We start from the raw sequence: 27209 nt of genomic DNA on the forward strand, positions 1-27209 counted from the left end.
GGTTCCTGTCCACTCGTTTATGCCTCCTACAAATGCCACAAAGAAGACAGTAAAGGCTTACGTTATGCCTGAGCTGTAGTTAGGTTGAAACTTTATATATACCTTTTTTTTTTAAAGGAAAAGGTGTTTGTTTTTGCATTTCTGAACATGTTTTCTTTAAAGCCCAGAATGTAATTTGGCACATAAATGCACTAAATGGGTTTAGTTTTTACAGATAATATCATTGTATGCAATTTAAGCATACTCTTGTATTTCTTATCCGATTACTCGATTAATCGATGGAATAATCGGTAGAATACTCGATTACTAAAATCGATAGCTGCAGCCCTAGATCAGAATCAGAATCAGAAATACTTTATTGATCCCTGAGGGGAAACTCTTTTGCTACAGGAGCTCACTATCACGTCAGTGCACACAGGAATAGATGATACACAGATGTACCTGCCTGTTAGATCCACAGACCCTCGACTGTTGAGTTCACTTAACGACTACCTCTGTGATGTCAAAAACTGAATGTCAAAACATTTCCTTCAGATGAACACAAACAAAACAGAGATCCTTGTCAGTGGGTTCCAAAACAAATTCTGCCATCTGTTGGTTCCCTATTGGATCATATCAAGCCATTTAAGTTTTGAGCAGCACACCACAAAGCTTGTGCAATCATGTTTTTATCATCCATCCATCCATCCATTTTTGGAGCCTATCCCAGTGACTTTGGGCCTTAGGCAGGGTACACCCTGGACAGTGGCCAACTCGTCGCAGGGCTAACACAGACACAGACAAGGACAGACAACCATTCACTCTCACATTCATTCAATACGGGCAATTTTAGAGTTATCAATTAACCTACACATGCATGTCTTTGGACGGTGGGAGGAAGCCGGAGAACCCGGAGAGAACCCACGGTAACACGGGGAGGACATGCAGACTCCACCCAGAGAGATTGTGTGATGTTGGTCTGGTCCGGGAATCGATCCCACGAACCCACGATCTCCTTATTGGGAGGCAGGAGCTTTAGCCGCTCTGCCACCGTGCACCCCATGTTTTTATCATCTTAGAAATATTTCTAAACTACGATCTAGGGGACAGAGCATTTGCAGTCAGGTCCCTGAGGCTCTGGAACAGCCTGACCGAGGAAATCAGGTCGGCTGAGTCAGTGATCTCCTTTAAGTCCCTTCTTAAAACCTACTGTTATCGGAGAGCCTTTCCTGAGTTTTAATTTTCTTTGAGCTGTCTTTTGTTTCCTAAAAATGTTTTTTTCTTGTTTTTATGTTTTCTTGTTTTTATCTGTTTTCTTTTAAAACTGATGGTTTTATGAATTGTTTTAGCACTATCTATTGTGGCCTCAGGGAATCTTTTTACATAAGGAAGCAGGAGAACAGGAGGACCTGGAGAGGAGTTCCCCCTCCTCATTGACAGGTTCTCACACTTCAGGAGCAAATTCCTGAAGGATGCTGAGGCTGGTCATTCCACAGCTAAGCAAGCCATTGAATTGGCTGGATGCTGCTCCCTCTAGTGTCTTTTCAAGTGCACTCCACAACCATCTGCCTTCAGGGGGCCTGTAGGGCACCCAAACACGAGGCTCCTACCAACTGACTCCACAAACTGCCCAAGGTCATGGGAGCTGAACCCTGACTCCCAAATTCCAGGTACCAGCTGTTTCTCCCACAACATCTCAGTCTCTGTGAGACCTTGATTTCAGACCCTTGGGTGTTCAACTCTTTCCAATGGATACAGTCTCCAGTTCAGGCATCAACCCCAAAGTTAAACAGGATCAGAATGACTGCAGTCACCCATCCCCTGAGGTCTCTGGCTCTCAAAGTTGGTGCTTCTAATGAAAGGCACAGACATGAAAAGTTTGATTCAATTAACTTATTTTCTTGTTCCAAAGAAGGATCGTGGCTTTGACTTGATCCTCTTTTTTCAGGCAGCTGAAATAGTCCGTAAAAATTCTTTGTTTTCACATGCGTCGCACAGCAGATGTTCTCCAGGCTGTGTCAGAGAGAGACTGGTTTACAAGCATTGACTTGAAGGATGTGCAAGTGGCACCCTACCACAGGCAGTCCTTCGTTTTGCCTTCAAAGGACAGGTGTACCAGTTGCAGGTGCTCCCATTCGGGCTCTCACTCACCCCTGGATATTTAGCAGGTGCATTGCAGCAGCATTTTCTACTCTACAGGCCAGGGCATGTGGATTCTTCCTTACTTGATGAAAATTTATTTTACGCTCACATGACCCAGCTGAGGCTCACTGTGAGTTCTTAAGTTCCTAGTCGTGTTCATCAACGTTGCCCTCGATTAATTGTTAATGAGGTCCTCTCTCTCTCCCTAGAGGGTAGAGCGACATTCTCACCCCTCATTTCATCATTTTCTTTTATTGCATGCATTGCAGATCTGGATTAACAATTTGGGCCTCGAGGCCAAGAGGCACCAAAGCAGGATGTTGATGGTGTCAAGCCAGTGCCTTCGGCCTCTAGAACCCTGGAGAAACAAGACTTATCTGTACCGCAGTGTTCCCTTGGGCTGACTTCACTCCTGCCGGGAGATAGTGGTAACAGATTCCTCATAAATGTGGTGGAGCTGCATGCAGTACACTTTGCTCTATTATATTTTCTTCCTTTCTTGGAAGGTAAACATGTCCTTGTTCTGTCTGACAACCCTTCAACAGTTTATCATGTGAACCACCAGGGGCACCAAATTCAGTAAAGTCCTGCAGGAGGCTCAGAGGTCTCTGTGAACATGTCTCTGTCTCTTGAACATTTTCTTCTGTTAAGTAGGGTGTGCCTCATACATGCATCCTCTTAGGCACATTATTCATAGACATGGTGTCTCTCTTTCATTTTATGCTGATGATATTAGGGCTGAAACAATTCCTCAAGTAACCTGATTATTAAAATCAACAATGCTAATTATATGCATCAAAGCTTTGTTTAATCCATCTAATTACACACAGCTGCGCATTATGTTTTAGCGACGGATGAGTATTACTGTCACAGTAATGCGCTTTACTCTGTGTGTGATCAGCGACAGTTCAGAGTGTCTTTGGTGTGATTTGACAGCACAGATTACAAAAAGGAGGTAGAGAGAAAACAATGAGGGGGTGCAGAGAAGAGGCAGGCCAGAGAAAGCGACAGAAAGTGTCCACAAAAACTCTGGTACATTGTGTCTATTTTAAAACTGAACTAGCCTACCACAATAGCACCATCGCTGCTATGCTTCAGTATCTCAGCAGAAAGCATAACATCGATGCATCCAGTCCACAGAGCGACCCGGGACAAGGTTTATGAAGGCTAGTAAAGAATGTTGGCTAAGTTAATTATGGCTATATGTAATGGCTAGTTAACAACGTAAATCGATATGATGGCTAGTTATGATGTCCCAAAGTTAGCTAGGGTTTTGTTAAAATGATTTTTTTAGTTATTTATTATTATGGTAGTCAAGGTTCCTGTCCACTCGTTTATGCCTCCTACAAATGCCACAAAGAAGACAGTAAAGGCTTACGTTATGCCTGAGCTGTAGTTAGGTTGAAACTTTATATATACCTTTTTTTTTTTAAAGGAAAAGGTGTTTGTTTTTGCATTTCTGAACATGTTTTCTTTAAAGCCCAGAATGTAATTTGGCACATAAATGCACTAAATGGGTTTAGTTTTACAGATAATATCATTGTATGCAATTTAAGCATACTCTTGTATTTCTTATCCGATTACTCGATTAATCGATGGAATAATCGGGTAGAATACTGATTACTAAAATCGATAGCTGCAGCCCTAGATCAGAATCAGAATCAGAAATACTTTATTGATCCCTGAGGGGAAACTCTTTGCTACAGGAGCTCACTATCACGTCAGTGCACACAGGAATAGATGATACACAGATGTACCTGCCTGTTAGATCCACAGACCCTCGACTGTTGAGTTCACTTAACGACTACCTCTGTGATGTCAAAACTGAATGTCAAAACATTTCCTTCAGATGAACACAAACAAAGCAGAGATCCTTGTCAGTGGGTTCCAAAACAAATTCTGCCATCTGTTGGTTCCTATTGGATCATATCAAGCCATTTAAGTTTTTTCTCGAGCAGCACACCACAAAGCTTTGTGCAATCATGTTTTTATCATCCATCCATCCATCCATTTTTGAGCCTATCCCAGTGACTTTGGGCCTTGGGCAGGGTACACCTGGACAGTGGCCCAACTCGTCACGCAGAATACTTAACACAGACACAGACAAGACAGACAACCATTCACTCTCACATTCATTCAATACGAGCAATTTTAGAGTTATCAATTAACCTACACATGCATGTCTTTGGGCCCAGGGGTGGAGTAGCCGGAGAACCCGGAGAGAACCCACGGTAACACGGGAGGACATGCAGACTCCACCCAGAGAGATTGTGTGATGCTGGTCTGGTCCGGGGAATCGATCCCACGAACTCCACGATCTCCTTATTGGGAGGCAGGAGCTTTAGCCGCTCAACACCGTGCACCCTATGTTTTATCATCTTAGAAATATTTCTAACCACGATCTAGGGGACAGAGCATTTGCAGTCAGGTCCCTGAGGCTCTGGAACAGCCTGACCGAGGAAATCAGGTCGGCTTGAGTCAGTGATCTCCTTTAAGTCCCTTCTTAAAACCTACTGTTATCGGAGAGCCTTTCCTGAGTTTTTAATTTTCTTTGAGCTGTCTTTTGTTTCCTAAAAATGTTTTTCTTGTTTTTTATGTTTTCTTTGTTTTTATCTGTTTTCTTTTCTTTTAAAACTGATGGTTTTAAGGAATTGTTTTAGCACTATCTATTGTGGCCTCAGGGAATCTTTTTACATAAGGAAGCAGGAGAACAGGAGGACCTGGAGAGGGAGTTCCCCTCCTCATTGACAGGTTCTCACTTCAGGAGCAAATTCCTGAAGGATGCTGAGGCTGGTCATTCCACAGCTACAAGCCATTGAATTGGCTGGATGCTGCCCCTCTAGTGTCTTTTTCAAGTGCACTCCACAACCATCTGCCTTCAGGGGCCTGTAGGGCACCCAAACACGCAGGCTCCTACCAACTGACTCCACAAACTGCCCAAAGGTCATGGGAGCTGAACCTGACTCCCAAATTCCAGGTACCAGCTGTTTCTCCCCGCAACATCTCAGCCCTGTGAGACCTTGATTTCAGACCCTTGGGTGTTCAACTCTTTCCAATGGATACAGTCTCCAGTTCAGGCATCAACCCCCAAAGCTCGAACAGGATCAGAATGACTGCAGTCAACGATCCCCTGAGGTCTCTGGCTCTCAAAGTTGGTGCTTCCATTGAAAGGCACAGACATGAAAAGTTTGATTCAATTAACTTATTTTCTTGTTCCAAAGAAGGATCGTGGCTTTGACTTGATCCTCTTTTTTCAGGCAGCTGAAATAGTCCGTGAAAATTCTTTGTTTTCACATGCGCATCGTATACAGCAGATGCTCCCTCCAGGCTGTGTCAGAGAGAGACTGGTTTACAAGCATTGACTTGAAGGATGTGCAAGTGGCACCCTACCACTGGCAGTCCCTTCGCTTTGCCTTCAAAGGACAGGTGTACCAGTTGCAGGTGCTCCCATTCGGCCTCTCACTCACCCCTTGGATATTTAGCAGGTGCATTGCAGCAGCATTTTCTACTCTACAGGCCAGGGGCATGTGGATTCTTCCTCACTTGATGAAAATTTATTTCGGCCACATGACCCAGCTGAGGCTCACTGTGAGTTCTAAGTTCCTAGTCGTGTTCATCAACGTTGCCTCTGATTAATTGTTAATGAGGTCCTCTCTCTCTCCTAGAGGGTAGACGACATTCTCACCCTCATTTCTCATTTTCTTTTATTGCGCCATTGCAGATCTGGATTAACAATTTGGGCCTCGAGCCCAAGAGGCACCAAAGCAGGATGTTGATGGTGTCAAGCCAGTGCCTTCGGCCTCTAGAACCCTGGAGAAACAAGACTTATCTGTACCCGCAGTGTTCCTTTGGGCTGACTTCACTCCTGCCGAGAGCCGAGCAGTGGTAACAGATTCCTCATAAATGTGGTGAGCTGCATGCAGTACACTTTGCTCTATTATATTTTCTTCCTTTCTTGGAAGGTAAACATGTCCTTGTTCTGTCTGACAACCCTTCAACAGTTTATCATGTGTGAACCACCAGGGGCACCAAATTCAGTGGGAGAATCCTGCAGGAGGCTCAGAGGCTCCTTCAGTGGCCTGACTCTCGCCTTGCAAGTCTCAGGGCATTGCATTTGCCAGGGGTGTGCAGAACAGGGCTGCAGACATGCTTTCCCCTAAAAGCTCTCCCCATATCATCTGGAACCCAATGGTGGTTCAGATGATATGGAGAAGTGTACCACAGAGTGGAAATTGACCTGTTTGCTTCGGAAACATTGACACCCTGTCTGCTGTGGTTCTCCCTCTCGAATCAACCATTGGGGCAGGACGTGCTGGCACGGACTGACCTCAGATGGCCAGTCTGATAAGACTGTTTTGTGTCTCCTGCTAAGGCGCCTGCAAAGCTTAGTTGGTGATGCCTCTGTCCATTGTCAGGGACTGTTTTTGTTGGAATTCTGATGGATCTGGGATTGCACCATGTGGCCCAGCCCCTTGTTTCTTTCTTAAGAGCCTTTCAGCTTTTCACATAAATCGCCCCATCTATTTGTTTTTACCTCAAAGCCAGGGCGGAGGAATTGCATCCTAATGTCAGCCTACTTTGTCCTATTTGGGCTCTGAGACAGTGCGTAGCTGTGTCAGCTGGGTTCTGTAAGTCAGATGCGCTATGTGTTTGTTATGGAGGGCATAGTAAGGGTAGTGCCTTGTCTAAACAGAGACTCACAAGCTGCTTATCGATACTATATCACAAGCATAGAGGCTCAAGGGCCTCCAGGTCCCCCTATGAAATGTGTCATTCAACCAGGAGTGTTCTCATCACTCTTTGGGCTACCTTGAAGAGTGTTTCACTGAGTGACATCTGTGCTGCATCTTCCTGTACCTTTGCCCGCTTCTACAGAGTTAACGATGCCGCCTCATCCTATGGCGACAGCGGCCTTGTCTGCACCTTTGGTCTGCAACTGAGGCACGGTGAGTGCAGGTCTCCTGTGACCTTGTTAGTATGGGTCATCCAAGTATTACATACCATCTCTGGCTGCCAGGAAGAATGAAATAGAATGTTACGTAATGTAATTAAGGTTCTATGAATTCTGGATGACCAAACCTCTGAAAAATAAGGATTTTTACCAGAAAACAAAATTTGAAATCCATCTGACGCTTACTGCAAAACCTTAGATTAGATTGACAAAGAACAACTGCTTACCACTAATGTATCACAAAGGCATGAATAAAAATGTTTAAGATGCTCTGATGTAATGTGCAGCAGCATAGAGAATATTTGTAGGATACAAAACTCCATCTCCATGAAATGCTCTTAACATTTGTTAGAAGTATAGATCATTCAGAGCTGTACTGAAGCATACACAAACTGTATACATAGCTGTGATTGATCATAGCCTTTGGTGAGGTGCAGTCAGGGCTTAAATTATGGCAGCTCAGGCCACGCAGAGTTCTATCTGGATTTACTTGAGATCTCAAGTGGACAAATATAGTTCAAAACGCCTTCGGTTACACTAGTACTTTTTTTTGGGACAGTGGAAAACTCACATTGACAACTGTATTGTGTTTGCAACATGCATGCTGCCTGTTGCTGTTGCTCCATCTCGTTGTCTTACTTTTTCCAACTTTTAGCTTTCCTTTTTCTTCAAAACTGGACAGAGCATTTGCAGTCAGGTCCCTGAGGCTCTGGAACAGCCTGACCGAGGAAATCAGGTCGGCTGAGTCAGTGATCTCCTTTAAGTCCCTTCTTAAAACCTACTGTTATCGGAGAGCCTTTCCTGAGTTTTAATTTTCTTTGAGCTGTCTTTTGTTTCCCTAAAAATGTTTTTCTTGTTTTTTATGTTTTCTTGTTTTTATCTGTTTTCTTTTAAAAACTGATGGTTTTATGAATTGTTTTAGCACTATCTATTGTGGCCTCAGGGAATCTTTTTACATAAGGAAGCAGGAGAACAGGAGGACCTGGAGAGGGAGTTCCCCCTCCCCTCATTGACAGGTTCTCACACTTCAGGAGCAAATTCCCTGAAGGATGCTGAGGCTGGTCATTCCACAGCTAAGCAAGCCATTGAATTGGCTGGATGCTGCTCCCTCTAGTGTCTTTTTCAAGTGCACTCCACAACCATCTGCCTTCAGGGGGCCTGTAGGGCACCCAAACACGAGGCTCCTACCAACTGACTCCACAAACTGCCCAAAGGTCATGGGAGCTGAACCTGACTCCCAAATTCCAGGTACCAGCTGTTTCTCCCCGCAACATCTCAGTCTCTGTGAGACCTTGATTTCAGACCCTTGGGTGTTCAACTCTTTCCAATGGATACAGTCTCCAGTTCAGGCATCAACCCCCAAAGTTAAACAGGATCAGAATGACTGCAGTCAACGATCCCCTGAGGTCTCTGGCTCTCAAAGTTGGTGCTTCTAATGAAAGGCACAGACATGAAAAGTTTGATTCAATTAACTTATTTTCTTGTTCCAAAGAAGGATCGTGGCTTTGACTTGATCCTCTTTTTTCAGGCAGCTGAAATAGTCCGTAAAAATTCTTTGTTTTCACATGCGTCGCACAGCAGATGTTCTCCAGGCTGTGTCAGAGAGAGACTGGTTTACAAGCATTGACTTGAAGGATGTGCAAGTGGCACCCTACCACAGGCAGTCCCTTCGTTTTGCCTTCAAAGGACAGGTGTACCAGTTGCAGGTGCTCCCATTCGGGCTCTCACTCACCCCTTGGATATTTAGCAGGTGCATTGCAGCAGCATTTTCTACTCTACAGGCCAGGGGCATGTGGATTCTTCCTTACTTGATGAAAATTTATTTCGCTCACATGACCCAGCTGAGGCTCACTGTGAGTTCTTAAGTTCCTAGTCGTGTTCATCAACGTTGCCCTCGATTAATTGTTAATGAGGTCCTCTCTCTCTCCCTAGAGGGTAGACGACATTCTCACCCTCATTTCTCATTTTCTTTTATTGCGCCATTGCAGATCTGGATTAACAATTTGGGCCTCGAGCCCAAGAGGCACCAAAGCAGGATGTTGATGGTGTCAAGCCAGTGCCTTCGGCCTCTAGAACCCTGGAGAAACAAGACTTATCTGTACCGCAGTGTTCCCTTGGGCTGACTTCACTCCTGCCGGGAGATAGTGGTAACAGATTCCTCATAAATGTGGTGGAGCTGCATGCAGTACACTTTGCTCTATTATATTTTCTTCCTTTCTTGGAAGGTAAACATGTCCTTGTTCTGTCTGACAACCCTTCAACAGTTTATCATGTGAACCACCAGGGGGGCACCAAATTCAGTAAGTCCCTGCAGGAGGCTCAGAGGCTCCTTCAGTGGGCCTGACCTCGCCTTGCAAGTCTCAGGGCATTGCATTTGCCAGGTGTGCAGAACAGGGCTGCAGACATGCTTTCCCCCTAAAAGCCCCCTCCCCATATCATCTGAACCCAATGGTGGTTCAGATGATATGGGAGAGGTACCACAGAGTGGAAATTGACCTGTTTGCTTCGGAAACATTGACACCCTGTCTGCTGTGGTTCTCCCTCTCGGAATCAACCATTGGGGCAGGACGTGCTGGCACGGACTGACCTCAGATGGCTGTCTGATAAGACTGCCTTTGTCCTCGCTGTTGCGTCTGCAAAGCGAGTTGGTGATGCCCTGTCCATTGTCAGGGACTGTTTTTGTTGGAATTCTGATGGATCTGGGATTACCATGTGGCCCAGCCCCTTGTTTCTTCTTAAGAGCCTTTCAGCTTTTCACATAAATCGCCCCATCTATTTGTTTTTACCCCAAAGCCAGGGGCGGAGGAATTGCATCCTAATGTCAGCCTACTTTGTCCTATTTGGGCTCTGAGACAGTACGTAGCTGTGTCAGCTGGGTTCTGTAAGTCAGATGCGCTATGTGTTTGTTATGGAGGGCATAGTAAGGGTAGTGCCTTGTCTAAACAGAGACTCACAAGCTGGGTTATCGATACCATATCACAAGCATAGAGGCTCAAGGGCCTCCAGGTCCCCCCTATGAAATGTCATTCAACCAGGAGTGTCTCCACTTCTTGGGCTACCTTGAAGAGTGTTTCACTGAGTGACATCTGTGCTGCATCTTCCTGTACCTTTGCCCGCTTCTACAGAGTTAACGATGCCGCCCCTCATCCTATGGCGACAGCGGCCTTGTCTGCACCTTTGGTCTGCAACTGAGGCACGGTGAGTGCAGGTTCCTCGTGACCTTGTTAGTATGGGTCATCCAAGTATTACATACCATCTCTGGCTGCCAGGAAGAATGAAATAGAATGTTACGAATGTAATTAAGGTTCTATGAATTCTGGATGACCAAACCTCTGAAAATAAGGATTTTTACCAGAAAACAAAATTTGAAATCCATCTGACGTTTACTGCAAAACCTTAGATTAGATTGACAAAGAACAACTGCTCTCCACTAATGTATCACAAAGGCATGAATAAAAATGTTTAAGATGCTCTGATGTAATGTGGTGCAGCCGCAGAATATTTGTAGGATACAAAAACTCCATCTCCATGAAATGCTCTTTAACATTTGTTAGGAAGTATAGATCATTCAGAGCTGTACTGAAGCATACACAAACTGTATACATAGCTGTGATTGATCATAGCCTTTGGTGAGGTGCAGTCAGGGCTTAAATTATGGCAGCTCAGGCCACGCAGAGTTCTATCTGGATTTACTTGAGATCTCAAGTGGACAAATATAGTTCAAAGCCTTTCGGTTACACTAGCACTTTTTTTTGGGACAGTGGAAAACTCACATTGACAACTGTACTGTGTTTGCAACATGCATGCTGCCTGTTGCTGTTGCTCCATCTCGTTGTCTTACTTTTTCCAACTTTTAGCTTTCCTTTTTCTTCAAAACTTGAGTAACTTGTGTGTAAGTATAATTTAAACTACGCTCTTTACGAAAATGAGAGTAGAAAGTGTTTTGGCCGTGAAACTTCTTCTCCTGCTACTCGGTCAGGGCACCACTGCAGAACAGCTGTTTGGCCGCATTGTTTACACCGGGGAACAGCTGATCACGTTGAAGCTGAGCGGCATGGCGCCCAGGACAACCAATGTCCCCACTGAGATCTGGAGGAGGACACACCGAGGATGCAGAGGTGGGATTTGTTGGGTCTCTGTAATTAATATTATAAAGAGTATGGTCTAGACCTGCTCTATAGGAAAAGCGCAATGAGATAACTTCTGTTATGAATTGGCGCTATATAAATAAAATTTAATTGAATTGAATAACTCCAAGGTTCCTTACGGTATGGTTTACTTACACAGAAAAGTTTATTTTTCTGATAACTACATCACTACATAACTCATAAATGTTCAGACAAGCTTATTATTTGGTTATTTGCCATCTTCTTCTTTTCCTTTCGGCTGTTCTCTTTCAGGGGTCGCCACAGCGAATCATGTGCCTCCATCTAACCCTGTCCTCTGCATCCTCTTCACTCACACCAATTAGCTTCATGTCCTCTCTCACTACATCCATAAATCTCCTCTTTGGTCTTCCTCCAGACCTCCTGCCTGACAGATCCAACCTCAGCATCCTTCTACCAATATATTTACAGTCTCTCCTCTGAACATGTCCAAACAACCTCAATCTGGCCTCTCTGACTTTATCTCTGAAACATCTAACATGAGCTGTCCCTCTGATGTACTCATTCCTGATCCTGTCCATCCTCGTCACTCCCAAAGAGAACCTCAGCATCTTAAGCTCTGCTACCTCCAGCTCTGCCTCTTGTCTTTTCTTCAGTGCCACTGTCTCTAAGCTGTACAACATCGCTGGTCTCACCACCGTCTTGAACACCTTTCCTTTCATTCTTGCTGATACTCTTTTATCACACAACACACCTGACACTTTTCTCCACCTGTTCCAACCTGCTTGCACTCGCCTCTTCACCTCTTTCCACAGTCTCCATTGCTCTGAACCAGTGACCCTAAGTACTTAAAGTCCTGCACCTTCTTCACCTCTGCTCCCTGTAACCTCACCGTTCCACCTGGGTCCCTCTCATTGACGCACATGTATTCTGTCTTACTGCTGCTAAGCTTCATTCCTCTGTTTTCCAGAGCAGACCTCCATCTCTCTAGATTTTCCTCCACCTGCTCCCTGCTCTCACTACAAATTACAATGTCATCCGCAAACATCATAGTCCATGGAGATTCCTGTCTAACCTCATCTGTCAGCCTGTCCATCACCAGAGCAAACAAGAAAGGGCTCAGAGCCGATCCTTGATGCAGACCCACCTCCATCTTGAACTCCTCTGTCACACCTACAGCACACCTCACTCATAAATGTGGTGGAGCTATTAACCAGTACACTTTGCTCTATTATATTTTCTTTCCTTTCTTGGGAAGGTAAACATGCTCTCCTTGTTCTGTCTGACAACCCTTCAACAGTTTATCATGCTGAACCACCAGGGGGCACCAAATTCAATGAAGTCCCTGCCCAGGAGGCTCCAGAAGGCTCCCTTCAGTGGGCCTGTTCACTCGCCTTGCAAGTCTCAGGACATTGCATTTGCCAAGATGTGCCAGAGGGCAGGGCTGCAGACATGCTTTCCCCTAAAGCCCCCTCCCCCATATCATCTGAGACCCAATGGTGGTTCCAGATGATATAGGAAAGGCTCCCTAGAAGTGGAAATTGACCTGTTGCCCGGAAGACATTGACCTGCCCTGTCTGCTGTGGTTCTCCCTCTCGGAATCAACCATTGGGGCAGGACGTGCTGGCACAGGACCCCGACCTCAGATAACTGTCCTGATAAGACTGCCTTTATCCTCGCTGTGTGCGTCTACCATGAAGTTGGTGATCTCCTGTCCATTGTCAGGGGACTGTTTTGTTGGAATTCCTGATGGATCTGGGATTACCATGTGGCCCAGCCCCTTGTTTCTTCTTAAGAGCCTTTCAGCTTTTTTCACGCAAATCGCCCCCATCTGTTGTTTTTACCCCAAAGCCAGGGGCGGAGGAATTTACATCCTAATGTCAGCCTACTTTGTCCTATTTGGGCTCTGAGATGATGCGTGGCTGGCATCCCAGCTGAGGTTCTGTAAAGTCCAGATGCGCTATGTGTTTGTTATGGAGGAGCATAGTAAGGGTGAGTGCCTTGGCCAAACAGAGACTCACAAGCTGGGTTATCGATGCCATATCACAAGCATAGAGGCTCAGGGCCTCCAGGTCCCCCTATGAAATGTCATTCAACCAGGAGTGTCTCCACTGCTTGGGCTACCTTGAAGAGTGTTTCACTGAGTGACATCTGTGCTGCATCTTCCTGTACCTTTGCCCGCTTCTGCAGAGTTAGCGATGCAGCCCCCTCATCCTATGGCGTGTGCGGCCTTGTCTGCACCTTTGGTCTGCAACTGAAGCCTGAGTGAGTGCAGTTCCCTCGTGACCTTGTTAGTATCGGTCGTAGAAGTATTACATACCATCTCTCTGGCTGCCAGGAAGAGTGGAAATAGAATGTTACGAATGCAGTGAAGGTTCTATAATTCTGGATGACCAAACACCTCTGAAAATAAAGAGTTTTGCCAGAAAACAAAATTTGAAATCCATCTTTGGCGTTTGCCTGCAAAACCCAGCAGAATTAGATTGACAAAGAACAACTGCTCTCCACTAATGTATCACAAAGGCATGAATAAAAATGTTTAAGATGCTCTGATGTAATGTGGTGCAGCCGCAGAGAATATTTGTAGGATACAAAAACTCCATCTCCATGAAATGCTCTTTAACATTTGTTAGGAAATTATAGATCATTCAGAGCTGTACTGAAGCATACACAAACTGTATACATAGCTGTGATTGATCATAGCCTTGGTGAAGAGTGCAGTCAGGGCTTAAATTATGGCAGCTCAGGCCACGCAGAGTTCTATCTGGATTTACTTGAGATCTCAGAGTGGACAAATATAGTTCAAAGCCTTTCAGGTTACACTAGCACTTTTTTTTTGGGACAGTGGAAAACTCACATTGACAACTGTACTGTGTTTGCAACATGCATGCTGCCTGTTGCTGTTGCTCCATCTCGTTGTCTTACTTTCCAACTTTTAGCTTTCCTTTTTCTTCAAAACTTGAGTAACTTTGTGTAAGTATAATTTAAACTCGCTCTTTACGAAAATGAGAGTAGAAAGTGTTTTGGCAGTGAAACTTCTTCTCCTGCTACTCGGTCAGGGCACCACTGCAGGACAGCTGTTTGGCCGCATTGTTTACACCGGGAACAGCTGATCACGTTGAAGCTGAGCGGCATGGCGCCCAGGACAACCAATGTCCCCACTGAGATCTGGAGGAGGACACACCGAGGATGCAGAGGTGGGATTTGTGGAGTCTCTGTAATTAATATTATAAAGAGTATGGTCTAGACCTGCTCTATAGGAAAAGCGCAAATGAGATAACTTCTGTTATGAATTGGCGCTATATAAATAAAATTTAATTGAATTGAATAACTCCAAGGTTCCTTACGGTATGGTTTACTTACACAGAAAAGTTTATTTTTCTGATAACTACATCACTACATAACTCATAAATGTTCAGACAAGCTTATTATTTGGTATATTTCCCCTACATGCCCATTGAAATCTGCACCAATCACCACTCTCTCACCTCTGGGGATGCTCTGCATCACTTCATCTAACTCACTCCAGAATTTCTCCTTCTCTTCTAACTCACATCCTACCTGTGGGGCATAACTACTCACAAGATTGAACATCACCCCTTCAATTTCCAGCTTCAGACTCATCCACCTGTCTGATACTCTTTTCACCTCTAGAACATTCCTCACAAACTCCTCTTTCAGGATAACTCCTACTCCGTTTCTCTTCCTATCTGACCCATGGTAGAACAACTTGAACCCTTCTCCTAAGCTTCTAGCCTTGCTACCTTTCCACCTGGTCTCCTGGACACACAGTATGTCCACCTTCTTTCTCTGCATCATGTCAATCAACTCTCTAGCCTTCCCTGTCATAGTCCCAACATTCAAAGTCCCTACTGTCAGTCCTACGTGTCATAGTTAGCCACTATGCCCCCTGATCCTTTTGTCCTCTTCTGTATCTGCCTTCCCCTGTGTTTCCTGGCGGTCCCCTGTCCGTCTTGTTTGTGTGTGTGTGTGTGTGTGTGTGTGTGTCTGGGTTCTGGGCTGGTTTCCAGATCTCCCGGCTGCTATTGATTACCGGCACACCTGATCATCATCATCATCATCAACCACCACAGTTATCTACCGGGCTCATCCACACTTCCAGCGCCAGATGTTCGTCTTCGTACTCAGTGCGGCGCTTATCGTGAACGGCTCAAGTAAGATACCTTTTGAAGTTTGTCTGTACTTACCTTATGGTAACATTGTCTGTCTCCGTTGTAGACCTCTGTGCTGCCGGTGATCACTTCCTTGTGCCACGGCCATCGGACTCTAGTCTCGAGTCTCAGCGTGTCTTCACCCGATCAGCCCAGCCTTCAACCACGCCAGCCAGTCCAGAACCAGCTTCCTGGTCTCCGCTCAACGCACCACCCTCCAGCCTCCGTCCAGTCGGTCCGAACTCTCCGTGCTACAACGCGCCCGCCAGACACGCGCGATCTCCTGATCTATCCACACAATAAAACTGTTCAGACCTTGATCAGCTCTGTCCGTGTGTGTCCTGCTTTTGGGTGCCAAGTTAGTTTCCACATAACACTACGTTCTTAGCTTTCCGCTTCTCTCTCTGCCTACGAACCACACCTTCCTCCTCTCCTTCTTCGTCTTTGACCAACAGTAGTCCACCGGTACCCTGTGAGTCCAACAGCACCCGTGGCGAGTCGTTTGTTAACCGGGCCCCACGACTAATCCGGTATGGAAGTCATTTTCACGATTTGCATTTTTAATTTGGCATGTGTTTCGTCGGATGCCCTTCCTGACACAACCCTCTGCATTTATCCAGACTTGGGACTGGCACAAGAAGACATTGGCTTGTGCTTGCCATGGTTGCACTATTTGGTTATTTGCGATGCTGTGTACATATGCAATTCAAAGACATTGCCACATTTTCTTTCAAACTTATTTAGTCACAGATGTCTGAATTTGGTACAGTTATAAGCAGGGCTTGACTGGGAATGAAAAATGGTCCTGGACTTTTTGACTCAGACCGGTCCAGCCAGAACCACCCCGCTCCATAGGTTTTGTTCCCTCTTTAAATCTTTGTGCAAGAAAAATGGTTTGTCTCTAATTTGGTAATGTTAAGTACTAATTTGTCAATTATCATAACCATTCATGCATGACAATGAACTTCAACATCTGAAAGTTTACTGAGTTTACTGTAGAAAAACCGCGTTATCCTTTTTTAATGTCCGCCCCATCCAGGCTGTGATTGGTTGGTTAACGAAAAGTGACATCGATTTTATGAAAAGTTGTACATGTTTTTTAACAAAAAGGCACACAATGTTAGCTAAATAGCCAGCTAGCCAAACCCAAACCTGGCTTATCTTATCCCTATTGTGTCTTCTGTCTCATGGCTTCCAGTTGCAGAACCTTGACTTGACAGTTGAACTGGTATCGCTGGGCCCCTGGTCTGCTCTCTCTGCTGCCTTTGGACTCACTAGGCTGAGATGATTGACTGAGTACAGGTGTCAAATGAATAATTTGTTATTTTAAAATATTTGGCTGCATCAGCCTCATGGGACTTCAGCCTCTTCTCTCTCAGCTTTTCAGCACCTTTACGTTTTTCCTCTATTTGTCCATCTTGATCAGAATCAGAAATACTTTATTGATCCCGAGAAACTCTTTTGATACAGCAGCTCACTATCACATCAGTGCACACAGGAATAGAAGTACTAAGCAAAAATTATAATACAGGTCAGAAAATAAATTAAGTACCAAGTGGGTATAAGTATAAAATAAAATAAGTGTGAAGTCCAAATTCCTCTTCTGTATCTGCCTTCCCCTGTGTTTCCTGGCGGTCCCCTGTCCGTCTTGTTTGTGTGTGTGTGTGTGTGTGTGTGTGTGTCTGGGTTCTGGGCTGGTTTCCAGATCTCCCGGCTGCTATTGATTACCGGCACACCTGATCATCATCATCATCATCAACCACCACAGTTATCTACCGGGCTCATCCACACTTCCAGCGCCAGATCGTCTTCGTACCCAGTACGCGCTATACGTAACGGCTCAAGTAAGATACCTTTTGAAGTTTGTCTGTACTTACCTTATGGTAACATTGTCTGTCTCCGTTGTAGACCTCTGTGCTGCCGGTGATCACTTCCTTGTGCCACGGCCATCGGACTCTAGTCTCAGTCTCAGCGTGTCTTCACCCGATCAGCCCAGCCTTCAACCACGCCAGCCAGTCCAGAACCCGCTTCCCTGGTCTCCGCTCAACGCACCACCCTCCAGCCTCCGTCCAGTCCGGTCGAACTCTCCGTACTACAACGCACTTCGCCAGACACGCCGCGATCTCCTGATCTATCCACACAATAAAACTGTTCAGACCTTGATCAGCTCTGTCCGTGTGTCCTGCTTTTGGGTGCCAAGTTCGTTCCACATAACACTACGTTCTTAGCTTTCCGCTTCTCTCTCTGCCTACGAACACACCTTCCTCCTCTCCTTCTTCGTCTTTGACCAACAGTAGTCCACCGGTACCCTGTAGGTCAACAGCACCGGTGGCGGTCGTTGTTAACCCGGGCCCCGACCAATCCGGTATGGAAGTCATTTTCACGATTTGCATTTTTAATTTGGCATGTGTTTTACGTCGGATGCCCTTCCTGACACAACCCTCTGCATTTATCCAGACTTGGGACTGGCACAAGAAGACACTGGCTTGTGCCCCCTTGCGGTTGCACTATTTGGTTATTTGCGATGCTGTGTACATATGCAATTCAAAGACATTGCCACATTTTCTTTCAAACTTATTTAGTCACAGATGTCTGAATTTGGTACAGTTATAAGCAGGGCTTGACTGGGAATGAAAAATGGTCCTGGACTTTTTGACTCAGACCGGTCCATCGAACCACCCCCGCCCCCATAGGTTTTGTTCCCTCTTTAAATCTTTGTGCAAGAAAAATGGTTTGTCTCTAATTTGGTAATGTTAAGTACTAATTTGTCAATTATCATAACCATTCATGCATGACAATGAACTTCAACATCTGAAAGTTTACTGAGTTTACTGTAGCACGTTATCCTTTTTTTAATGTCCCGCCCCATCCAGGCTGTGATTGGTTGGTTAACGAAAAGTGACATCGATTTTATGAAAAGTTGTACATGTTTTAACAAAAGGCACACAATGTAGCTAAATAGCCAGCTAGCCAAACCCAAACCTGGCTTATCTTATCCCTATTGTCTTCTGTCTCATGGCTTCAGTTGCAGAACCTTGACTTGACAGTTGAACTGGTATCGCTGGGCCCCCTGGTCTGCTCTCTCTGCTGCCTTTGGACTCACTAGGCTGAGATGATTGACTGGTACAGGTGTCAAATGAATAATTTGTTATTTTAAAATATTTGGCTGCATCAGCCTCATGGGACTTCAGCCTCTTCTCTCTCAGCTTTTCAGCACCTTTACGTTTTTCCTCTATTTGTCCATCTTGATCAGAATCAGAAATACTTTATTGATCCCCGAGGGGAAACTCTTTTGATACAGCAGCTCACTATCACATCAGTGCACACAGGAATAGAAGTACTAAGCAAAAATTATAATACAGGTCAGAAAATAAATTAAGTACCAAGTGGGTATAAGTATAAAATAAAATAAGTGTGAAGTCCAAATGGGTTTACCGGTTGATGATAATAATACGGTATACGGTAATAGTGCATGAACTGCCAAGTTAAGTGTAGCTTATTAAGATTATAATGAGATGGAGAATATTGCACAGCAGTAGTAGAGGTATGAATAAATATCAATATCAATAAATAAGGAATTTTAAACTGAAAAGAGTATATTGCACACGGGTGTTAACACAGAATATTGCACAATTGTGTCAAGTATTGCAGAGATGTAATAATCAATGTCCAGTTTAATGACTTAGGGTCATACAGACTAACACTTAGAGGGAGGAGTTAAAGAGTTTGATGGCCACAGGCAGGAATGTGGCGCTGTGGTGCTTTTTGGGGGGATGAGTCTTTTGCTGAAGGTACTCCTTTGTTTGACCAGCACGTCATGGAGTGGGTGGGAGACACTGTCCAAGATGGCATGTAGTTTGGCCAGCATCCTCCTCTCTGACACCACGGCCAGAGAGTCCAGCTCCACCCCCACAATGTCACTGGCCTTATAGATCAGTTTGTTGAGTCTGTTAGCGTCCGCTACCCTCAACCTGCTGCCCCAGCATGCAACAGCATACAGGATAGCACTGGCACCCACAGACTCATAAAACATTCTCAGCATTGTCCGGCCACTGGCAACCACACTCATCAGTGGTCACAAAACACATTGAAAACGAATCAAAAACAGATCAAAACACAGCTGTGAACTTTACCTTCGGGAAGACTATTGTGAAGCTCCATTTTAGACCTTCAATAAGCTTTACTTCCTCCGTGAAAACGTGATGCACCAGCAGAGCCGAGGCTTGATCCTCACCATTTTGTGAGTTATTATGAAAATCAAGCAGGGGGCGCTCTCCTCAGTTTTTATGGGGCACCCATCATGTATGGGAGAGACACATGGTCTATATTCTCAAGATTATTTCGTTTTGTATCACATTTGATGAAAAAAGGTTTTGCCATCGTAAACATCTTCAGCATTGTCCGGCAGATGTTGAAGGACCTCCGCCTCCTCAGAAAATAGAGGTGGCTCTGGCCCTTCCTGTAAACAGCTTGAGTGTTCTTAGCCCAGTCCAGTTTATTGTCCATGTGTACTCCCAGGTACTTGTAATCCTCTACAATATCCACACTGACCCCCTGGATGGAAACCGGGGTCACTGGTGCCTTGGCCCTTCGTGGGTCTACAACCAGCTCCTTAGACTTTGTCGCATTGAGCTGCAGATGGTTCTGCTCACACCATGAGACAAAGTTCCCCAGCCCTGTACTCAGACTCATCACCACAGCTGATACATCCCACCACAGCAGGGTCATCAGAAAACTTCTGAAAGTGGCAGGACACTGTGTGGTAGCTGAAGTCTGTGGTGTAAATGGTGAAGAGGAAGGGAGAGAGGACAGTCCCCTGAAGGGCCCCAGTGTTGCTGACCACGCTGTCCGACACACAGTGCTGCAGGCGCACATGTTGTGGTCTGCCAGTCAGGTAGTCAACAATCCAGGACTCGAGGGGGGCATCCACCTGCATCGCTGCCAGCTTCTCACCCAGCAGGGCCCGCCGGATGGCGTTGAAAGCACTGGAGAAGTCAAAAAACATGATCCTCACTGAGATTGCCGGCTTGCCGTCCAAGTAGGTGTGGATGCAGTTCAGCAGGAAGATGATGGCGTCCTCACATCCCAGCTGGGCCTGGTGGGCGAACTGAAGGGGGTCCAGGAGCAGTCTGACCATGGGCTGTTTAGCCTGATAGCCAGATGAGGAGGGAGTAGGACTCTCCCAGGAAGATGGAGGATGGGGGAGCAGAGTACTCAGAGGAGCTTGAGGGCCAACAGTAGCTGAGTTAGAGCGGGGATGAGCAGGAGCCGGTGTGTCGAATCAGTTAAAGAACAGATTAAGTTTGTTGGCCCTGTCCAAGCTGCCTTCAACTCCTCTGCTGCCAGTTGGTCTGAAGCCTGTGATGCTCTTCATGCCGCTCCAGACCTCTCTCATGTTGTTCTGCTGCAGCTTCCTCCTGTACTTCTCCTTGGCCTCCCTGATCTTCACCTTCAGGTCAGCCTGGATTGCCCTCACCTCCTCCCTATTACCATCAGTAAAGGCCCTCCTCTTGGTATTCAGGATGTCCTTGATGTCCTTTGTTACCCATGGTTTGTTATTTGGATTACAACGGACCATCTTAGTTGGGACATTGCAGTCCACACAGAAGTTAATGTAGCCAGTAAAGACGGAGCTATGGCAACAGGCAGCATGCACGTTGGCGCATGGGCTCCCAGTTATCCATGTAATGTCACCCCTTAACAAAGATGGGAAAGGGGTGGGGCTCAGGTGAAGTTAGAATCAGCTGGACCAAAAGTATTTGGCTGGGAGAGAGGTAATACCCAACCACAGTGGGCTGGCACCCGGCAGCCCACTCGCCCGGGCCAGTCACTGGTGCGTAATCAAAGACGCATCTCTCTCACTCTTAGGCTGTTCAACCTGTTTTACGGGCTGGTCAGACAAAAAAAAAAAAAAAGACAGCGGCCCAAAAGGCACATCGACCCACCAGGAAAGTGCCCGGTGAATTTTCTATTTTAGAAAACAAGGGCGATATTCTGGAAACACAAATATTTTCTCCATACTCTCTGTTATTTTTTCCATACTAAGACCTGGAAATTACTAAAATCAAATTCCATACTTTTCACTTCTACACATTCCATGTGTAGGAAACCAGTAAGAGTATCAGAGGGGAGAGTTGTCTTTTAGAGCCTATAATGAAGCTGATAAATAAGATCTCATCCTATATAATGTAACCTAAAAGTTGAGAGAAAGTGTATCCCTCTCTTTGTCACTGTCTGTCAGTCTGGATCATCTGGCCTGTATGGAAAAAGGCTGTGTCTTTCTCTCCCACCTGTTTTTCTCTGTTTGTTCAGTTTGTCTGATTTATGGGTTAATTTTAACGCAAAAGACCTCCTGTACTTCAAGTTTCAATTGCAGTGTGATTTATGTCAAGGGGGGCATCAATTTTAAAGCAGAAATGATCCAGTATCATTGCCATGGAGCTGTCGCACCATAAATAAACAAGAACAATGGTCTGAAGCCCTAATATCAGCCTTTACAGGCTGCAATGTTCATTACACCCAACAATATCAAAGATTTAACATACTGATCATTTTTCTATTCTTAGAGCATTTACCAGTAGGAGGGCTAAACATGTGACATTTGTCCTTAGGTTGATGTTAGAGTAAAGGTAAAGGAACCATTCAAACCAAAAGGACTCTTCCTCTGGGGAGCAGGAATGTGCTCACTTAATTTAATGGGAATCTGATTTGTTTTCAGTGTAAATTCTGACCTGATGCCCACACAAGTTCAACCTGAATGGTCGTGAGATGATTAACAGGACAGGAAAAAAAACACAAACGGATGTTTATCATATTCTTTTAATTTTTGCTTCTGTTTTTGTGAATTACTGAATCATTTTAGTTCTTTAGGACCTTATTTAACTATTCCTTGCTCCTGATGTGATCTGGTCCACCATCAATTCAGGACATTGCAGTGCTCTCTGAGGAGCGAGGAAGCTTCCCAGAGGAGGCCTGAGCGAGGAAACACCAGACAGCTTTTAAACTGCATCACCACAGTTTTATACTCTTGTGAACAGAACAACACAGGTGTTTTCTGATTCACTATCTAGTTAAAAATAGTGGATCTGAGTTAACTGCAGGTTTGATTTACAAAAAAACAAAACACAAAACGACTGTCATCATTCATCAGTAAGATTTTCTTTTCATGATCTGTCATTTCCCTTTTTAACCTGTGTCTTGCCTCATAGTTGTATGATTGGTTGGTCATGTGAGGGTAAAAAAAAACACTGCCTATATCCGTTAAATTTGGGCTTAATTATCTTAAAAGAGGCACTTCGGCTGATGTGAGCTGTTTGTTTGGTTTGTCAGGCACTTCCATATTATTAAGCACCAAGTCAGCCATATTGGAGCTTCCCCAGTGGTAATTACGATTTGGATGTTGACTTGAACACTAAGTCAGAAACTGGTAATTACAGTAACTCTGATATGACATTAACACAGGACAGTAACACTTTATATTATCCTGTTTCCTGAGTTGGAAACTTTTTTGCTAACATTCTATTACAATTTCACTTTAACTACTAACACAAATGATCAGTTAATTTAATGGTTTAAAAGTAAAGTCTAACTTCTTACCTTTCTAACCGAATATCATTTTAAACATTTACTTTAGCTTTGTCTTTACCAGAGTCGGCAAATGGGCCGTATTTCCGTCCTGCACAATAAGATAACATGCTTGAACAACTCCAAATTATGCAGTAAAGGCTTATGCAGTGCAATGAAAATACAGACATTTTTAAGGGGGAAAGAGCGTCGCCCAAGCGTGACTTAAGCATTCTTACTGCTTTCTCTCATCAGTCACTTTCGTATAGTAATGAGACATGGAAATGTTGGAACGCATGGAACACATATGAAATTTGACATGTAGATTCTTAAACATGTATAAATTACATACAATTACACTTTGGTGGCAATTGCCAAACAAAATTCTTAGGAAAAATGCATCAAGCCGAATGTGTCATTATAACAAGAGTACAAAGAAAAAGACATATGAAACATTATTTAAAAATTAAAATTAAAAATGTATTTAAAAAATTAATTATTATAAAAGTATTAACATATGTAGTATTAAAATGCTAGAGTGTATTAAGACAATGTAAACATAATGCAAATTACATTAAAAACACACAACTCCCTGAAAGAAGAAACTTACACACTTACACAGCTAATTACTGTGTGTGTTGCTCTGCTCACAGAGGCATGTAGAGTTATAGATGGAAAGCCCAGAGATGCATATCACTGTCAGCCTGTTGTCTGTAGGGTTTCCCATCATTATTGAGGAAATGGAAATGTGTGTGTGTGTGTGCAGTATATGTGTGCTGAGCCAGGGGAGTCCTGTGTAGGTGTGTGTATGATTTCACCTGTGGATTAGCATTCTATCCCTGATGGGAAGTCCTATTTGAGTATTCCATGTGTCTGAAAGTGTGTGTGTTTGATGCCAAGTAGTGATTCCCCGCTTGTGTGTGACTTTATGTCAGCACACTGTAAAGTTCATGTGGACTGAAAAGCTGGCTATGAGCTCACTGTCTGAAAGTTAGGATTAAGGACGGGTATAATCAGTGTGTCCTTCAGCTTGACCCAGTCTGTCTCTATCACTCACAACCACCCAACCACCCAAACACACACACACACACACACACACACACACACACACACACACACACACACACACACACACACACACACATGCACACTGGCATTCCCTCTTATCTGGCAAAGGAAGACATGAAAACAGAGATAGAGATGCTGATGAGTGGAAAGACAGAATGAGACAGAGATAGTTTCTCTGTCTGGAGTTTCTATGGAAATCACAGATCCATAGCATAAATAAATAATACAATGGATTGCAGTGTTTATCTTGTCTCCAGTTCAGTGACACAGTCATTATGTCGCCCTCTGGAGGTTGATTTTGGTTAGAGTGACATCTGATACCAGAGACCATCTTTGAACAGAGATAATAATAATAATACAACTTTATTTATAGAGCACTTATCAAAACAAAGTACAAAGTGCTTCACAACAAGAGAAATAAAATACCACAGTGAATGATGAAAAATAAAGAAATAAAATACATAAAATACACAAAAGCAATAAAATAAACAATAAAATAAACAGCCAGTTCAGGTAAAATCAGGATCTGCTTTCAGATAACAATGTGTTTTGAGAAGAGACTTAAACGAAGACACTGACTCAGACAACCTCATTTCTTGGGGGCCACCATCTCCCCCGACATACAACCACCTGAGCCAGCTCCTTTCACTAAATGAAGGCCGTGAGATACAGTTGAAAGCTATTGAAAGAAGCTATTGTAACTACAACTATTTTGCTGTTTACTTCATGTCAACACTGTCATGTGAACACATTAATATCTAAAAAAATCGAGCTCTATGAGTCATACATTAGTGTCTGATTTGAATTTGTTGTTGTTTGAAGTCAGAAATCCTGACCACTTAGTCAGGACACGTAGCTTTTAACTTAAATATGTACTGAAATGCATCATCTTCAGGCCTTATTTTCTTACAGTTCTAATTCTTAAAGAGGCCGTATCATGTATTTTGGATTTTTCCCTTTCCTTTATGGTGTTATATAGCTTTATGTGTATGTAAAAGGTCTGCAAAGTTACAAAGCCCAAAGTCCTTAGGGAGTTACTGTCTCCCACAGAAATCTCTGCTGACCTGGCTGCCATGCCGCATTTATATTTCAGCCTTTTCTTCTGCTACTCATCTATGTCACTATGTAACACATTCTAACACATTCGCATGATGCCTGCCTGGCAACCGCCTAGCGACTGACAACAGAATGAGCCAGCTGACCAATCAGAGCAGACTGGGTTTTGTGGGGAGCTAAAATGGAGTGTTTCAGTCAGAGGATGAATGCTGGAGTCAACATGGAGCAGCCGAGGGAGACGGGTCCAGTTTGTTCTCAAGTCTTTTCTGGTAAGTGGCAGTGAGCCTCTCCTAACTGATAACGCTTTGAACGGTAGAAATACAGGTTTGGTGTTTGAAAATGACAGTAAAAGTGGTTTCTAACTCGTACAGAACTTAAACATGAACCGAAGGGCGAAATATTTGTGCAGCGTAGTTAAGACCTTATTGTTGGTTAGCTAATATTAGCAATGATGCTATTGCTAGCATAGTTGCTAATGCTAACTTTAGCCAAGTTGACTGACAAAATAACCACTAGTTAGCCAATCTTTGGCTAGCTTTAATCTTTATGCTGGATAGGCTGGAAGTGACAGTCTGGCTAGTCTGCTGTTGAATGTGTGTGTAGGCTACCTGGAAGTTATAAACCAAAGGCTACACACACTAAACTTTATCATGAACAAGCTTTATTTAAGCTTGAATTAAACCTTGATTTACACATCACCTTTGCTCATACGATGCTGCTAATATTCAGCAGTAGTGATCTACTTGTGTAATGCAGGCACTACAGCTTTGTCTTAGGTGTTCATATATTTATTTGATATTTATTTTTTGACAGCCAGACGAGCTGTCAGAGCAGATTTAGCCATTAAACTTACTGCACTGTTTTGTTTGTAGGCCTGCTAGTTTGAACCTATACAGTCTGTGGTTTGAGCCCACTGTTAGCTTGCACACACACACACACACACACACACACACACACACACACAGACACAGACGACACTAACATGTTGGTTCTTCTCTCAGACCAACAGAACATCAGTCCAGCCCTGCGCTGTGGTCGGTAAGGAGAAATATTGGAACTGAAATTGACAACAGACTGCATAACCTGACTGTGGATGACTGTTTAGCATCCTTAGACCTTCTCATTTAGTTTAGATGAATGCCACTCACACATGATTTACATGAGGCAATGCTATTATTTTAATTTTAAATTGTCCACCCTGAAAAGGACTTGGGATTTAAATGAGCTGTGAGGTTGGTTTTCTCTCCCTCACCCCCCTCACCCCCCTTCCACTCCTCCCGACCTCCTCCTTCCTGTCTCTAACTGCACACAGTCACTGTTGGTGACTGTGGCGACTCAGCAGTAAGTTCACACACATGAATAAAATGTTGGGCTGAATTCCCACAGTGTGCCATGAAGACTTCTTATACACAGTTAATAAAGTGGGAGTGAAACACTAAGACTTCTAAAACAGCCCCACTGCGTAGATACATTTCATGACTCCAGTGTGTTTCACATAAATCGAGCAACAACTGTAAATGCAGTATTATTAATAGGGGTATTTGGTGGTGATTATGATTTTACACTCTGTTGTGAAGACATTAAAAGCAGACACCTTTAATGTCATTTTAGCTTCGGGTAGAAGTTGCTTAGTTGGATTTCTTATATTGAAAAAACAATCTAATGTATGTTTCCCTTTTGTCCTACAGGTGTCCTGCTGTCCATCTGCTCTCCTCTATCACAGTGGCGCTCTGTCTTTGGAAGTTTGAAAACTTTGCTGAGTGTGAACAAATGTGAAAGTAATACCACTGCACACACTGGATTAATTCTCCCTGATTCACATTGTTTGTATATAAGTGCTTTGCTGTTGTTTAAACCTTTAATGTAATAAATCAGCCACCAGCTATAAGGACAAACTGTTCTTTGATTCTGATTTTTAAATAGAAACCCGAATACATTAAGACGGTTTTAGAAACTGAATTCAGGTTACTGAAATTAAAGTCATTTGTATTACAAACACAAAGATATACAAATACCACAGTGTTCATGTTTATTTCAGTTAAATACTGAACAAACCTTGCTGTCCGTCCCATATCCGAGATTGGACTTTGTTTCAATATTTTCAGCAAATAGAAAATCGTTAGTTGTTAACTCTTATGCATTTATATCTGTAAATAATAGTAGCATTGACAT

General features: G+C 44.0%; 1 protein-coding gene and 1 long non-coding RNA gene across 2 annotated transcripts in view; both read left to right on the plus strand.

The window, feature by feature from the left end:
• LOC122875064 (cytosolic carboxypeptidase 4) overlaps window positions 1-27209 on the plus strand; it is a 338163-nt gene that overhangs the window by 21058 nt on the left and 289896 nt on the right. The gene's annotated exons all lie outside the window — the stretch shown is intronic.
• Window positions 16964-17513, plus strand: LOC122875065. Its single transcript, XR_006377736.1, has 2 exons — window positions 16964-17169; window positions 17259-17513. It is a non-coding gene; the product is annotated as an uncharacterized LOC122875065 (long non-coding RNA).

Source organism: Siniperca chuatsi, linkage group LG4 (genome assembly GCF_020085105.1).
Source record: "Siniperca chuatsi isolate FFG_IHB_CAS linkage group LG4, ASM2008510v1, whole genome shotgun sequence".
Lineage (NCBI taxonomy): Eukaryota > Metazoa > Chordata > Actinopteri > Centrarchiformes > Sinipercidae > Siniperca > Siniperca chuatsi.